Source organism: Pleurodeles waltl, chromosome 2_1, assembly GCF_031143425.1.
Source record: "Pleurodeles waltl isolate 20211129_DDA chromosome 2_1, aPleWal1.hap1.20221129, whole genome shotgun sequence".
Classification (NCBI taxonomy): Eukaryota; Metazoa; Chordata; class Amphibia; order Caudata; family Salamandridae; genus Pleurodeles; species Pleurodeles waltl.
The window spans coordinates 44,317,878-44,336,211 of NC_090438.1; positions in this window are offsets into that span (position 1 = coordinate 44,317,878).

An 18,334-nucleotide genomic window follows, 5' to 3' on the forward strand; every position below is an offset into this window, starting at 1 on the left:
CCAGGAAGGGGGATTGGTCACCTAGCAGGGTGACCACCCATCAGGAGGGGGCTGTGACATCACCTCCCTGAACTGGCCACTCAGATACTCCCAGGGGCCTCTGTCCACCTTGGATTCAAGATGGTAGAATCAAGTGGCCACCTGGAGGAGTTCTGGGCACCACCCCAGGGGTGTTGACAGACAGGGGAGTGGTTACTTCCCTTTCCATTGTCTAGTTTCACGCCAGAACAGGGACCGGGGGTCCCTGGACTGGTGCAAACCGGTTTATGCAAGGAGGGCACCAAATGTGCCCTTCAAAGCATACCGGTGGCTTGGGGAGGCTACCCCTCCCAAGCCTTGTAACACCTATTTCCAAAGGGAGAGGATGTTGCCTCCCTCTCCCAAAGGAAATCTTTTGTTCTGGCATCCTGGGTTTGAGCTGCTCAAGCAACAGGAGAGCAGAAACCTGTCTGTGAGGTGGCAGCAGCTGGGGCTGCCGGGAAAACCCCAGAAGGCTGTGGAAGCAATGCTGGGGGTCCTCTAAGGAGCCCCCAGAGTGCATGGAATCATACAACCAATACTTGCAAAAGTATTGGGGTATGATACCAACATGTTTGATATCAAACATGCCTTGGTTCACAGTTACCAATATGTAGCTGGTCATAGGTAGTGTCCTATGTCCAGTACATGCGTACAATTGCATTCCCGCACTCACAAAGTCCAGAAAAATGGGTCTGGAGTTTGTGGGGGGTATCTCTGCTAGTGCTGGGTTGCCCTCACACACAGATACATGCACCCTGCCCTCTGGGCTGAGAGGGCCTACCATAGGGGTGACTTATAGTGACCTGGTGTATTGACCTATAATGAAAATGGGTGCATGCACCCGGTTCACATAGACTGCAATGGCAGGCATGGGATCACCACGGGTGGCAGAATAACTGCTGTAGCCCATAGTTATCCGCTGGAACCCCAATGCCCTGGGTACCATATACTAGGGGCTTACATGTGGGCACCAGTATGCCAATAGTGGGATGAAATACAGAGTTTTGAGAGAGAGAGCTTAATCACTTGGGTCCTGGTTAGCAGGATCCCAGTGAACACAGTCAAACACACTGACATCAGGCAGAAAAAGGGGGTAACCATTCTAAGAAAGAGGGTACTTTCCTTAAAGCCTTCCTCGCAATGACGCACCACCAATTGCAAAGGTGACGCGTGGTAGATTTGGGGGCTTTCGATCTCCTTAACATGGCTTTCCTTTCACTGCCTATGCCCGTTGCAATGGATGATGCCTTGGCGCCTTGGTGACCTGACGGAACAATTGCAGATGACGATCCACTTACTGGAGAGTCTGGGTTCCATCTTCAACAAGCGGAAGTCCCTTCAGCTCCGCCCAGGCAGATAACTTTCCTAGGTTTTGTCATAGACTTGGTAGAAAAGCCTTTAAGCCTTCCATCCAGGAAAATAGCCAAAATTTGCAGAGATTTTAGGAAATCTCTGACAAGGCAGACAGCCCCTCTCTGACAGGTGACCGGCGTGGTGCGCCTGCTCTCATCCTCCATCCAAGCGATGTTCCCGGGCCCTCTCCATTACAGGGCCCTCCAACGTCTCAAAGCCTCCCATCTACACAGAGGCTTAAGGTATTCAGAGCAGATTCCCCTCACAGACGAAGTCAGAGAATAAATGAGGTGGTGGCTGGAACATATGGATACTTGGAATGGGAGGGCTAGCTTTGGCTCTGACCTAGATATAGTGATTGATTCCGACGCCAGCAAGTCCGGTTTGGGTGCCCTCTGCGGGGACTCCTTTACAGGAGGAAAATGGTCCATGGACGAGCAGCATCGTCACATCAATTGTTTAGAACTCATGGCAGGGTCATTCGTGATCAAGTAAAGATGGACAACATCTCAGCTGTCCGGTATATCAACCACCTGGGCAGCACCAAGTTGAAAGCCCTTGCAGACTTGACCAAGGACTTCTGGACCTTTTGTTTGTCCAACATACCCCTTATGGTGGAGTAACTTTCGAGAGCTTCCAATGCGTTCCAGACAATGGTCGTACATGGGTTGGACATGAGTCTTTGCCAATTGAACCCCAATATTTTCAGAAAGTTGAAAGTCCTCTGGGGTCCTTTCACAGTGGAGCTATTTGCCTTCAGGCTGGATCACCAGGTTCCCAGGTGCTTCAGCTGGAAACTTGACCTCCTGGTGACAGCGAGGGGTGCCTTCTGACTTCTGTAGTGAATCCTAGTTTGTTTTAATGGGATAACAGGAGTTAGCTTAGCCTCTGGCTTGCAGACTCGTGCCCCCGTCACCTAGTGACTTTTAACCTACTTAGCTTGCTCTGTCTTAGCCCATTTAATTATGTATTTCTTCTAAGATGGCTGCCTTGTTTATAGTTAGGCCACTTGTTATGGGTAACAATATCAGTGTCACCGCGCCAAGGTGTCAAGATCAAGCACCAAAGACAAACAAACAGTAGGTGTTCACACTTAGGGATTTTCCCTCTCTATACTTTCGAGGGATTGCTTATATTAATTGCCGTCCCAAGCATGTCTGTTATCTATTGTTTAGGAACACACCTACGTCAGGGGTCCTTGTAGATCTGTATAAATACATCACACTTTAGACACATAATCAGAGGGATTTCGACCAGAGGGCATCACCACCATCGCTGGTACCGATGCAGCAATCGTCGTGACGCTGACCCAGTCTTCGTGTCCCTGCGGAGCGAGATAGAGACCTCATTCCAAGGTAACGAGGGTTGGGGGCTCCTCTCATGGACATGGCATTGGCAGATTAGGTTTAACAAACCCAGCTCTCCTTTAGGTAGGAGGTTAGGCCGTACACATTAGGGTATTAGGGCATATTACATCTTGTATGTCTTTCCTACATATTGCAAGATGGTGGGAGTCTTTGTAATAATGACTCTTGTCTTCACAATTCTGTTTCTTGCATTATCCATTATCCTAATCATTGCAGCCCATGTAACTTATCGCAAATTGCAGTTATGTTAAATAAAAACTATTAAAACTCTACTGCATCTTTGTCATTGCCTGTGTTTGTATGAGACATGATCTATCTGTGAGAAAGGGGTAATCTCCGTTTAACCACGACACTCCCTGAGATGTCTTACTCTTGAGTCCATGTGTAACGGCTGCCATAAATCACCTTTTACTATTGCGTTTCTGGTGAGGTGCTGCTAGTGAGCTGGTAAGGTTGGGACCACAGTTGCAATTTGTTGTAGGAAAGGCGTAGTCGCCTCCAAACAAAAGTACTGTCATCCTTAAACCAGCAGTCTTGCTCAGAACAAGAGTCCAAACTACGACATGGCACCACCAACAATGGTGTTTAGGCACTAATTTACAGATACCCCAACTACCACTGTCTCACAGACAACAGGTACCCTAGGTACCATTATACAGAGACGTCTGTGGTCTTTGGGAAAATCCTCCTCAGCTGAAAAGGTAACACCTGATTAAGCTGTAGGTTGTTCGAGCTCGAACTCATAAAAGGTCTTTTAATACCCATTTTTGGTGTTCCGTTTTTTCTAAACAAATATGGCTAACGCCATTGACATTCCTGAAAATGCTAGACATGCACTAACACAACATTTATTAACGCATGGCCTTACAGATGAGGGCGGGGATGTTACTCTGATAATAGAAGCGAATGAAGCATACCAAACAGAAACATTTTACTGTTGGGTCACCTTTCCTGAGGTTGACCAAAGAACGCACACATTTCACACATATGAAGTTGCAAACGTACCTTTACGATACCAAGCATACCAGTATCATGAGATATCGCTCACATACCAGGAGCATCAGAACTGGTTCGAAGGCGCCCTACCACATGTACTACGAAGAGTGAGGTTAGGTCCCTTAAGTAATGATGGACCTACATGGCCTATGTTTGCCACATACACACCTCACCCAGGCATACAGACTATGCCAATAGCAGATCTACGAGTTTTATATAATGAATTAGTAACATTATATAGACAATTAGTCTAGTTCGTACTGCGAATGTTGAACACAACACCAGCAAGTCCAGCACCGCCAGTAGCTGGTGGTTATCAATTGGCTACTGGGATTAATCCACAAACAGTGCATACTATTATGGGTAAAGTGCCCACGGAACGGGAAAAAATACCGTTCGGATTGCCCAGAAAACGAATCAGCTGGAAGCTGTGTTTCCCCATACGGGACCACAGGAAAAACATAGATTGCTCACTATGTGTTTGCCTTTTGGGATGGTTCCCTCGGTGGATGACTGTGCCACATGGGGTACAGTCTTCGCTGCCATATATACTACCACACATGGTACCCCGACACTTCCCAATTTACCGGAAGTGTTAAAACAAATACAAAATGAGCATGGGGCTGCACCAGCCCTGGATTTGGGGATGAAATTAATGCGTAACTTTGACGCCGTATCCTCAATAATACTCAGTTATATTAAAGAGGAAGCGGTAGCACTGGCAATTCGCCAGCATCTCCAGGAAACTCCACATCAGGAACAAGAGAGACAGCTACCAAAAATAATTTCTGATACCTATACTAGTATAGGACGAGATAGTTTGGGAGCCAAACCTAAGAAATTGGAGTTACAAGGTACCGCCCACAAGGAGGGTACAAAGCAGGCACAAGAGGGCTCTAAGAAGCTAGCACCTGCGCTATACCGCAATCATGTAGGTTGGGACAAGGAGTCTCCTTGTCATATTATTCCTGTTAGGTCTACACCCCAACCGCAGCCACAATATCCTGTCAAACATGAAGCAAAAACACCGGTGAAGGAAATCCTCAACCAACTTGAGTACCAGGGAGTAATTGAGCCCTGTACATCTGCAATGAATAATCCGTTATTCCCCGTTGCAAAGCCAGACCATTCATGTAGAATAGTTGTTGATTATAGACACTTAAATAGTCATACACACACGTATGCTATACAAAATTCACACAGCACAGCACTGATAAACAATATGGGGCCAGATGTAGCAAAGGGTTTTACCCATTCTGTCCTTATGGGAAAATGTGTTCGTACATATGGCCCATAGTGCGTAAAAAATATAAAACAACATTAGACATATCTAATGGGTTCTTCTGCCAGAATTTAGCACAAGAAAGTCAGGACTTAAGTGCATTCTCATTTGGCTCTCAGAAACGCTTTTGTTGTTTACCTCAAGGCTATAAAAATAGCCCAGGACTAATTTCAGCCCATGTGACATCAATATTACATGATATTGATTCTGAGGCGTTGTCCTATGTGGATGACATATATCTCACAAACGACGTCCTCGAAATTCATCTTGCGGGGGTCGATCGGATCATTTTGGGATTTGCGGACCTCGGTTACAAATTCAATTTTAAGAAAAGCAAGATAGCCTTTCTTAGCGTATTATTCCTGGGATACGAGCTATCAAACGAGGGGAAGAGCCTGGCCCCGCACTTTCTAGATAAATGTGCTCAACTACAGCCTCCAAACACACTTAAGAAATTACAGTCATTACTGGGTTTCTTCAATTTTGGCAGAACATACGTCCCAGATTATGCACAATGCATCAAGCCACTTTATGACTTAGTTCAGCCCAATTTTTCTAGCAGACACTGGACAATTGAACACACACACATCCTTAGGGACATGCAACAGGACATGCTAGAAGCTAAACACTTACACACACGTGACAATAAAACAAACTTGGTCATCAGAATAATTGCTGGGGCCATTGGATTTACTTATGTCACCTTTAATGAGGATGACACGGTACCCATAGCATATAAATCACATTTATACTCAAATGCTGAACACCGTTTTGCACCTACAGAAAAGATTCTGACTGCAGTTCAGATGGCCGTCATAAAAGAGAGGCCACTTGCCCAGGGGAAACTTATTATTGTTGTCTCCCTGGTGCCGGCCTTAGAGGCTGTCACCAAAGCAAGCGTTCCTAACGCTAAAGCATTACATCCACGTTGGATTCAATGGGCAACGTCTCTGACCGCCACTGATGTTGATTATATATTTGATCCAAAACTTCAGACACAAGAATTTCTCCAGTATGAACAAGAGTAACCCGCTCCTCTAAATATCTTGCCACTAGACAGCTATCATACTGTCATATACACTGATGGTTTGGCGCAGCCGGCTGTAGGTACTAAACATCAATACTCGGCAGCTTGCGCAGCCGTAAGCGGAGTGATGGAAGATGGAGTTTTCCACCCTCACAATACCTACATGCAGACCTTAGGGGACTGCACAGCCCAGTTGGCTGAGCTTAAGCTCTTATTCTAGCGCTCGAACATACTGAGGCAGGATGCCAGACTTTGATAGTTTGTGACTCATATTACTGCGTCCAGTCATACTATGAATATCTCAATCATTGGAAACTGAACGGGTTTAGAGATTCTAAAGGGAACACCATTAAACAAAAAACATTGTGGGGGAGGGTGGCTGTAGGAAAGGCGAAGTCGCCTACAAACAAAAGTACTGTCAGGATAAGGATAAGCTACTGTGTGTCTATGTAGTCCATACATTGGGACACCAACGTATAGGAGTACACATTACTGGTAATACATTGGCTTATGAAGCGGCCAAAACAGCAGTAGCTACGGCTTCTGTGGCTGCAGTGACTCGTTCACAAACGAGAATGGATAATGGAATATTGATTGCCGTTAAAGCTTCGGCTACAGGCAAGCCCCTTCCGAAAGGATACCCTACAAACTATACTTACCATATCAGTGCACAGAATGTTGCTTACACAACGATTCCTGGGGTTGGAGATTGAGTGATCCCCAATGAAGACCAGAGATTAGATCTAATTAAAGCAGCGCATGAGGGTGTCGCTTCTGCACATGCTGGTATACAGGCCACGATAACACTCCTACAGCAACGCTTCTGGTGGCCTGGTCTATGCAGATGAACAAAGCAGTATGCCCTTTGCTGTGACATTTGCCAGCAGATCAAGGGCTCTAATATCAAACGCCCACCGCAGACATCCCTCTTAGTGTCCGACAAGCCAGTACAATATGTGTACCTAGACCATTGTGGTCCCTTACAGCCTGATGGTGCATACAAATACATTTTAGTAGCTGTAGATTCCTGTTCTAGATTCCTGGGGGTATGGCCACAGCGGTCGGCTGACGCCCGGACTGTTATAAAAGATTTGCTGATCTTTATCGGTACATATGTGGTTGCAGCATTCGATTCGGACCAGGGCCCTGCATTTGCCTCTAAGACATTCAGGGACACCAACGGGACGATGGGTGTTGAACTCAATTACTCCTCACCATACCATCCCGAGAGAAATTCGGTCGTGGAGAGGCGGAATCGTGATCTAAAGCAGTCCTTAATAGCTTGAGTATTAGGTTCAGGCTGCAGTTGGTTACACCACCTATATGGGGTCCAGAGAGCACTGAATAATCTGCCAAGACGGTCCTTGGGGGGACGCTCTCCATATGAGGTTCTCTTTGGGATACCTATGTATGTCCCAGATCTTGATGCCCCTGGTATGGTGGCAGCAGAAACACCAATTGACATAAAAGAACGTCTCACTGTTTTACAGGAGCTTCAACAGTTTTGTGATGATAAATCATCTGCAAGTGCAGCCACTTTAGGAATAAGGGATTTGGCGAAAACTTCAACTGGCTGGATTCCTAAAGTTTGGGATCTGGTTTGTGAGAAGATAGCTGTGAAGAAGGAGTTCGGTCCATCATACAGAGCACCTGTACCAGTCTTGGGAATACAAGGCACCAGGACTGTCATCTTACCACCACTGTCTGGTTCTAAGACGAACAGATTCATCTCCATTGATGACATCAAACTACACCATGTGGCCGATCCTTCACAGTGGACCAGGAGGTCCCTTGGTTGGTTCCCAGTCCCCTCTCACTACCCAACAGGACATCCATCTACATAGTAGGATGAACATCACTACTACAGACTATGCAACAATGTCAACTGCTGTTCCAGGCACCTCCTCGACCATGGGGAGGGCGGAAAATTAACTCTTGTTGGTTCCAGTCACATCTTCAGTGACCACCCTGCTTCAAGATTTAGCAGTATTCTACACAAACACATCACCAACTGATGACGTTGTCTACCAAAAGCCTCCACGTGCAGTGGACCAGAGTACACCGGCTCCTGTGTTTACAGAGACTACCTCTGGCTATTTGACATTGATGATTTTTCTTAAGATTCATCCGCTACTGTGTTTGACAATGTTTCAAAAAGTAGCTGTATCGATGGCTTAAAAAGAACTATTTGATATACCCATGGAACTATTTGTGGTTCTGTTTGACATTTTTTACATTATTTTTATGGACTGGTTTTGTGACTGTTTTATTTTTACTTATAAATGGTCACTATATTCCTGATCGCTTCTCTGTGGAGCCTGTTGATGAAGTTTTAACACCACATCATTCTTCACATAAGGTCCGCAGAGATTTGTCCCCTGTAAATATTACAGCAATACCGATTACTGATGGGATTGTGTGGGACAAAGTTCCATTCGATATATACGGGCCTACAGAAATTATTCAAATACCATACGTGTTCAAAATGTCAATGACTGATGTAATTACACCTGATGTTGTCTCTGATGATTGGGATGTCCAAACAGTTGATTCCATGCTAACTGAAATGAATGACTATTCCGCTTTTAAAAGTGATGATGTATATGATTATACAATGAATTATGGGGGAATTATCTGCTATAACAATTGGGGACATTACTACCTACACCGTGCCACTAGATACAGGCCAGTATTGAACTACACACAGTGGGAACACTGTTCTACACCACTGGTGGGGAGTCCAAAGTATTATAGCAATAAATTTACATACTTTTCTAGGCATGATACAAGAAAAGCAGAGTCATATTATTTTAAAATACCTCCGGCACAAATTAGGAAAAGTTTGCTAACTGATACAAAACTGATTTATTCAGATCCCTTTGTTTCTCGGCTCGCAATTGAGGGTTACGAATACTGGAAGAGCACTATTGACTTGAAAAGTGTATGGGGAACACAAGATTGGCAAATACAGGGTAGGGAGGCTTTATTTAGAGCATGCCTGATTCCTGTGCAAATGATTTTCTTAAATGACACTATTCAGCAGACATCCTGTCTGGGCTTAGCAAAAATTAAGGATCTGAACAAGCCTAGTATCCCTACTCCGGCAAGGTTTAAAGATTGGCAACACTTCCTTAATATCACAGAGGAAAGGCTAGATGCAATGGTTAAGGCTGGTACCTATAATTCTTCACTTTCCGGTCCAGGCGGGTGGTTAATATGGCCCACTGACACTAATGAGTGTCAAGCGCGTTTTTTTAACTCTTCAGGGGGGTTTTCAATTACCAGGCCAGACCCTCGCTTTATATCGGGTCAACATACAGGTATAGTTACAACATACAGTGTGGGTAAGCTGTGCCAGCAATGGGTACAAACGAATACGTTAGCCGCAGTTAAGAAACACCTGAACACTCTTTCTGAAAATATAGACTTGCAGGATTTTCTGCTGGGTCTTAGGAAACAGCGCTCAAAAAGGTTTTTATATGTTATGTACAATGAAATTTGGAAACTTTCCCAGATTGAGGCTGCTGCGCGTTTAAGGCAATTAGATAAAGAAAATTTAGAAAAAACATTAGCTGTTGTCGACAACGGCATGAATACACTGTCCAACAGGATTTGTTCACTATCAAATATAGTGTTGTCTGATATTGATATCACTCAGACAGACTTGTCCCGGTTATATCATGGGCAAACACAGCTACGTTCCATCATGCAGCTAGGTTGGACATTACAGACACTGAAAAGTGGCCGCATTCCATGGAAGTATATTAATGGGAGTGAATTCTTCACTGCTTTAATTATTCCAAGGAACAAGCGACAATGGCTAAGAGGGAGGCTAGTTTCACCCTGCTTCAAGTAGAGAAGTTAGATAAGTTGCCCTTCACGGTAGCAGAGAGTCCTCCAACTATCTGGCTCTTACATGGCATTATTAATTTACCAATTTCGACCTTTCGTTTCTCGAGCTGCCTGAAACATCTTCAAGTGGGACAATATGAGCAACTAGGAGATAGCTTTATTAAGGAAGAGTGGGAGTTGCCCGTTTCACTATAGATGTCTGAACGGCGAAAAGGAGGTCTTTCCTAGCGGAAGCGAATGTGAGACTGCTGTTGTCATTCTATGATAGGCAAGCAGGTGTCTCTTCACAGTCTTTGCAATCCGGGGGTCGCAAATTTGGCCTGTTTTCTGAAGGGTACTCCCGTCCCCTTGATTCGCCCGGTATTTCATGTACTTTCCAATGGAAGTTATGTGGTACTGAACGATCAAAGTTGTTGCGCCATGCGACCAGGAATTGACTACGCAATCTCGGTCTCGAAGGTCGTTACGTGTTGTGGGCATGTTTTGTTTCCCCCCACACGAGAGATAAAAGTATCTGACATGTGGCCCCACATAGATACTATTAATGTGAACTATGACAAGCTGAGTAGGCTAAAGGCGCTATTGTTTCAAAAACAGGTCGCCTTGACATCCGCAAAGGAGACGTATGCTCTCCAGATTGCAAGATCATCAGCAGAGATACAATCCCTTTTAAATACCAACTTCCCCAAACACTTTGGAGAACTGGTATCCAGAATATTCAATGCTTCGAGCACCACTGGGATTGTTCATTTCTTTAAGGCTGTTGGGTCTGGTTTCGTATCCATCTTCCAGATTGTCTTCGGAGTCATCCCATCAGCCATCCATTCTCTCTTTTCAAGTGTGTTTGGTGGCTTTCTGATTATTTTGGCTTTGATTGGCGGACTACTACTGCTATTTCTTCTGATTCGCAGTGGTTGTTTCTTTCCAGCAACGCAGGGCAATGGAGCCGCTCCCACCAGCTCCACTGTGCCGTGAGCGCATGGTTCGGATCTTCGGTGCACCTTTGCTGGTGGAACTGGAGCATGACTGGTCGTTGTCATTTCGGCCCCTTCTCTGGTGCGTACAACCAGTCTTCCGCTGCACATGGTGTCTCTTTGAACATCTGCCTATGGTCTGTCTTGCTGTTGCACCGACATCTCCTGTGGACCATGAACTGCTGATGTCCCCGATGAGGGTTCATACACGGTCATGCCCCTTGAGACTGAGGTTGCTCCGCAAGGCCACCTATGAGCCTTCCGTTTTGAGATCTATCATGGACGAGGAGACTGCAACGGATAACGATACACCAGGAAATACAGCTCACTTCTGCTCTGTGGATCTGTTTGTCCGCCCAGCACTAGACTTAACATCCGATGATGTTGACTCATTTTTTAGCTCATTGGTTGTTGACTTCGAAGACATTCTTCAAGATCATGCGTACAGCAAATAATTTGATGAATTGAATTGCCATTCCCGATTCCAAATTATGCATTTAGATTGACATTTGCTTTTGCCCGCTGTGCTTGTCATGGTTGACATTAACATCTCTGTACGTGTTTTTACAGATTTGTTTTTAATATATTTTTAACACATTCTGAAGATTTTAGCTTGTTTTTTGCTTTTAGTTCAGAGACAAGTTTTAGCATTTGGGTTCCTGTACCTTCGTCATACCTGTCACGGCAATGGGGAGGGTGTAGTGAAACCTAGTTTGTTTTAATGGGATAACAGGAGTTAGCTTAGCCTCTGGCTTGCAGACTCGTGCACCCGTCACCTACTGACTTTTAACCTACTTAGCTTGCTCTGTCTTAGCCCGTTTAATTATTTATTTCTTCTAAGATGGCTGCCTTGTTTATAGTTAGGCCACTTGTTATGGGTAACATTATCAGTGTCACCGCACCAAGGTGTCAAGATCAAGCACCAAAGACAAACAAACAGTAGGTGTTCACACTTAGGGATTTTCCCTCTCTATACTTTCGAGGGATTGTTTATATTAATTGCCGTCCCAAGCATGTCTGTTATCTATTGTTTAGGAACACACCTATGTCCGGGATCCTTGTAGATCTGAATAAATACATCACACTTTAGACAGATAATCAGAGGGATTCCGACCAGAGGGTATCGCCACCATCGCTGATACCGATGCTGCAATCATCTTGACGCTGACCCAGTCTTCGTGTCCCTGCGGAGTCTGAGATAGAGACCTCATTCCAAGGTAACGAGGGTTGGGGGCTCCTCTCATGGACATGGCATTGGCAGATTAGATTTAACAAACCCAGCTCTCCTTTAGGTAGGAGGCTAGGCCTTACACATTAGGGTATTAGGGCATATTACATCTTGTATGTCTTTCCTACATATTGCAAGATGGTGGGAGTCTTTGTAATAATGACTCTTGTCTTCACAATTCTGTTTCTTGCATTATCCATTATCCTAATCATTGCAGCCCATGTAACTTATCGCAAATTGCAGTTATGCTAAATAAAAACTATTAAAACTCTACTGCATCTTTGTCATTGCCTGTGTTTGTATGAGACATGATCTATCTGTGAGAAAGGGGTAATCTCCGTTTAACCACAACACTCCCTGAGATGTCTTACTCTTGAGTCCATGCGTAACGGCTGCCATAAATCACCTTTTACTATTGCGTTTCTGGTGAGGTGCTGCTAGTGAGCCGGTAAGGTTGGGACCACAGTTGCAACTTGTTGTAGGAAAGGCGTAGTCGCCTACAAACAAAAGTACTGTCATCCTTAAACCAGCAGTCTTGCTCAGAGCAAGAGTCCAAACTACGACAGGAGTGGTGATATGCCTTTTCCTTGTTCGCAAAGATCATGAGGCTATTCGTTCAAGTGTGAAGGCGAGAGTAGTCTAGTAGTCCTAGTCACTCCATGGTGGAGGTCTCAAGTATGGTTTCCAGTTCTTCTGGAACTTTCCTGGGTTTCTCTAATCCTTCTACCCCACATTCCAGATGTCCTTTGAGATCCTCTAGACAACTATCACCCACTAGTGATCCAGAAACACATGCTGTGGCGGATTGCCAGCAACGCTGGAGAGTTCCAGGTCTTTCGCAGGAGGCAGAAAGAATGCTGGCTGCAGCCTAGGCAGACAACACAAACAAGCGCTAGATCTGCATGGTCCAGATGGCTGCACTGGTGTATTGAAAACAGTCAGGATCCCATGAGGTGCAATGTTGTCCCTATCATTAATTTTTTTATGTCTCTGGCATCCCAGGGAATAGCCTATCGGACCATAAATCCATACAGATCGGCCATCTGCGCGGGCCATGTTCCTTTATAGGGGTGTCCTGTGAGGCAGCACCCACTGGTGTGCAAATTGATGTGGAGGATACGCTTGGAGCTACCCCCCAAACACAGATATTCATCTCTCTGGGATGTCAATAAGGTCCTCTTCCTCTTTAGGTTGTGACAGAAAAATGAATACTCATCATGCAAGGAACAAAACTTGCTATGTTACTTTGCCTGGTGTCCTGCAGACGGCTGTTCCACGCCCTCGACATTTCAGGTCGCATTTTTACTCCTCAAGGAGTCATCTCGAGGCACAAAAAAATCCAAGTCGAAGGTGGTGTCCTACCCATCTTTTGATAAAACTCTAAAATTGTGTGTGGTGCGTTGCCTCAAGGCTTATGAGAACATGATGGGGGAACTATGCCCACCTGGACAACGTCAGTTGTTAATCTCCCTCAGGAAACCTTTCAAAGCAGCCACTCTTCCCATCATCGCTAGATGGATCCGCTGGGTCATACAGGAAGCGGGCAGAGATGTCTTACAGTTTAGTGCACATTCAGTTAGAGGAGCTATGGCCTCCAAAGCTTTTCCCTTGGGACCTGCCTAGAAGACATCATGAATGAAGCGGACTGGTCTTGGGACTCCATATTTAAAAGGTTTTATCTTAAACCGATGCTGGACATGGCATCCTTGGTGGTGGATAAGCTTTAAACAAGCATAATCCTCGCCTCCAGTCCTGACATAGAATGAAAATTTCCTAGTCAACATGAAGGAAAGTTTCAATTCTATTAAAGATATGGAGGCAAGGATTATTATCTCCTAAGGTTCCTGAAAACTTTCTTCCCCAACCCATTTGGATATTACTTATTCACCTCCTTGGGATTCATAAGGTAGAAGTATGTGATTTTTCCCCTTTGCTTGATTATCATTAGAAGAGGAGGTTTTTTGTTATGCCAATGCTATATTATACACTCGCAGTTTTTGTCCTTATCCACTAATGTTGTCTTGGTACACATATTAGATGTACTCTAATTAGTAAGGGTTTCAGTTACAATGTACGGATTTATGGCTATTGTTGTCTCATTTCTTTCAGGTTGTGATGGCAACAACGGAGAATAAAGAACACAAAGGGAACTTCTGTCACACTCAAGAAAGAGGACGATATGCAGGGGGATGTCCACCCGTATAGGAGAATATGATTGCTGGAATGGTGTAGCGAGAAAAAAATGACGGATTTAGGCCTAGATCTGTTCTATGAAAGTAGCCTCTTTTTGCATGGTTGCCCCCACTTTTTGCCTGCTGTCAGTGTATTTTGACTGTGTTCCCTGGGATCCTGCTAACCAGGACCCCAGTGACTATGCTCTCTCCCTCTAAATTTGGTTGCCTGGCTTAATACCCCCCACAATGGGCACACTGGTGCCCCCAGGCAAGTCCCTACTATATGGTACCTAGGTACCCAGGGCATTGGGGCACCGGGAGTTCCCCATGGGCTGCCACATGTATTGTGTCACCCATGGGAGCCCATGCAAAATGTGTCTGCAAGTCTGCCATTGCAGCTTTCATGAAAAGGTGTATGCACCCTTTCACTACAGGTCACTGCACCAGGTCACTGCACCAGGTCACTGTAAGTCACACCTGTGGCAGGATCTCCTAGCCCGGAGGGCAGGGTGCAAGTACCTGCGTGTGAGGGCACCCCTACATGAGCAGAGGTGCCCCTATGAACTCCAGCTCCATTTCCCTGGACTTCGTAAGTGCTGGGATGACATTTTAGCTGTGTACTGGACATAGGTCACTACCTATATTCAGCTATATAATGGTAACTCTGAACCTGGACATGTTTGGTATCAAACATGTTGGAATCATACCCCAGTACTGTTCCCAGTATTGGTTGTATGATTCCATACATTCTGGGAACTCCTTAGAGGACCTCTGGCTTTGCTCCTACCAGTTTGCAGGGTTTTCTCAGGCAGCCTGCTTTGCTGCCATCCTACAGACAGGTTTCTGCCCTCCTTCTTGACCAGCTCAACCCCAGGAAGGCAGAACAAAAGATTTCCTTTGGGAGTGGGAGGCAACCCCCTTTCCGTTTGGAAATAGGTGTTACATGGCTTGGGAGGGGTAGCCTCTCCAGGTCACCGGTATGCTTTGAAGGGCACATTTTGTACCCTCCTCACATAAACCAGTTTACACCAGTCCAGAGACCCCTGGTCCGTGCTCTGGCGCGAAACTGGACAATGGAAAGGGGAGTAACCACTCCCCTGTCAATCACCAGCCCAGTGGTGGTGCCCAGGGCTCCTACAGGTGGTCACTTGATTCTGCCATCTTGAATCCAAGGTGGGCAGAGGCCCCTGGAAGCATCTGAGTGGCCAGGTCAGATAGGTGACATCACAGCCCCCTCCTGATAGGTGGTCACCCTGCTAGGTGACCAATCCTCCTTCGTGGGCTATTTAGGGTCTCCCTCCAGGGTGGGTTTTCAGATTCGATGTGCAAGTTTCCATCAGGTGTGCTGAGTGGACCTCACTGTGGCTCCTGTGCCTGCTGCCTGTGAGTTGCCTTTGGGGGCTGCATCCTTGTATTCCAACTCTCCTCACTGCTGAGGGTCACCTGGGACTCACCTCCTTGGGTTGAGTCCCTCTGGACCTTCCTGGTCCCCGGCAGCTCTGCAACCCCTCATCTGCGATTGTTGCCTTTGCCAAGGCTTGTTGGTGGGTTTTCCACACAACTGGCTGACTGCAACTCTTCTTCCAGTAGGGGACATCGTCTTTATCACTCCTGGAACTCTTCTTCTGCTCCTATGCTGCATTCCGACTCCTTGTCTTCACTGTCGACCTGGTCCTGCATCTCCAGAAAGGTGAGTAGTGGCTCCTGCCCCAACCCGACAATCCAACTTGAACTAGACTTACTTCCCTTCATTTGCAGGTCCTCTTCTGTCAGGAACCACCTTTTGTTCCTTCCAGTCTTGCTTGGGTCTTGCACAGACCTTTTCCAAAGGTTACCTGTGTGTTTGGGGAAAAAACAGGTAATTAGCTCTTCTCTCCTGGTTGCTGTTGGGCACCCCGGTACTTACCTTTTGGGGTTCCTAGTTCCTCCAGCTCCCCTCTACAGATTCCATTTCCTTGGGTGAGGGACTGACTTCGCATTCCTCTTACTTAGTATATGGTTTGGTCTCCCCCTAGGGTCTCCACATTCTATTATTTTACTGTTTGCTATTTGCTTTCTATGCTAATCTGTGACTTCTAATGTGTATTTAATAGTGTGTTTACTCACCTCCTAGTGGAGTATTGCCTATACAGTATTTTAGTATTTGTGTTACTATAATAAAGTACCTTTATATTTGAAACACTGTGTGATTCTCTCGTGTGTGAGTGCTGGGTGACTCTAGTGGTATTGCATAAGATTTGCATGTCTCCTAAATAAGTTTTGGCTGCTCATCCACAGTGTAGGAAAGTACCCTCTTTCTTGTCATGGTCACCCCCATTTTCTGCCTGATGTCAGTGTGCTTCACTGTGTCTACAGGGATCCTGCTAATCAGGACCCCAGTAGTTATGCTCTCTCTTTCTGAAATTGGTCAGTGGATACTGTTAACACAGTATTCCACTCACAATTGGCATACTGGTGCCCCCTATTTGTCCCTAGTATATGGTACCTAGGTATCCAGGGCATTGGGGCTCCAGGGGATCCCTATGGGCTGCAGCATATTTTAACCACCCATAGAGAGCCTATGCAAAGGCTTCTGCAGGACTGCCATTGCAGCCTGCGTGAAAAGGTGCAGGCACCCTTTGACTGCCATTTACAGTGCACCAGGTCACTTATAAGTCACCCCTATAGCAGGCTCTCCAGCCCTGAGGGCAGGGTGCCAAGTACCTGTGTGTGAGGGCACCACTGCACTAGCAGAGGTGCCGCCACGACCTCCATGACCATATTCCTGGACTTCGTGAGTGTGGGGACGCCATTTTACACGTATGCTGGACATAGGTCACTACCTATGTCCAGCTACATAATGGTAACTCCGAACATAGGCATGTTTGGTATCAAACATGTTGGAATCATACCCCAAGGCTTTTGAAAGCATTGGTTGTATGATTCCACGCACTCTGGGGGCTCCTTAGAGGACCCCCAGTGCTGCCATTTCAGCCTTCTGAGGTTTTTCAAGCAGCCCTAGCTGCTGCCACTCATAGACAGGTTTCTGCCCTCCTGTTGCTTGAAAAGCTCAAGCCCAGGAAGGCAGAACAAATGATTTCCTTTGGGAGAGTGGTGTTACACCATCTCCCTTTGGAAATATGTGGTAGCCTCCCCAAGCCACTGGAAATGCTTTGAAGGGCACACTTGGTGCTCTCCTTGCCTAATCTAGTCTACAACGGTTCAGGGACCCTCAGTCCCTGCACTGATGCGAAACTGGGCAAAGGAAAGGGGAGTGACCACTCCCCTGTCCATCACCACCCCAGGGTTGGTGCTCAGAGCTCCTCCAGCGGGTCCCTAGGTTTTGCCATCTTGAACTCAAGGTTGGCAGGGAACTCTGGGAGCATCTGAGTGGCCAATGCCAGCTGATGACGTCAGAGCCCTCCCCTGATAGATGCTTACCTGGCTATCTGACCAATCCCCCTTTCTGTGTAATTTAGGGTCTCTCGTTTGGGTGGTTCTTCAGATTCGGATTGTAAGCCTCCAGCAGGAATCCCCAGCATCCTCCACTTCGACTTCTCACTGAAGAAATTGCATCTGGACCCTCCAGGAACTCTACAAACTGCAACAAAGAAGCAAAACGCCTTCTGCAACAATGTATCTTCAGCTCCTGCCAGCAACTGCAACTGTTTCCCGGTCATACGTCCTCTGAGGACAGACCGTCTTCAGCCTGCACCAGAAGAGCGAAGGAATCTCCCTTGGTGGTGAAGGAGTCACTTCCCTGCTTCTGCAGGCACCTACTGCAACGACGACCATCTGCGTGGATCCACTCTTGTGTTGAGCTGCATGGATCCTGCATCAGGGGTTGTGGACTGAAGTGGTCCAGACGGTCCTGATGTCCTACTGTCCAACTTTGGTGGAGGTACGAGCTTGCCTCCCACGCAAGACAGTACCCCCGTTCACCGCATGTTTTGCAGTTGCCAAGGCTTGTTGGCATCCTTCCACAAAGTTCTTCATTCATCTTGCAGCTCTGGCCCCCAGCACTCTATCCTGTGATGCACAGCTTCCTGAGTCGTTCTCAGGCGACGTGGGAGCCTTCGTC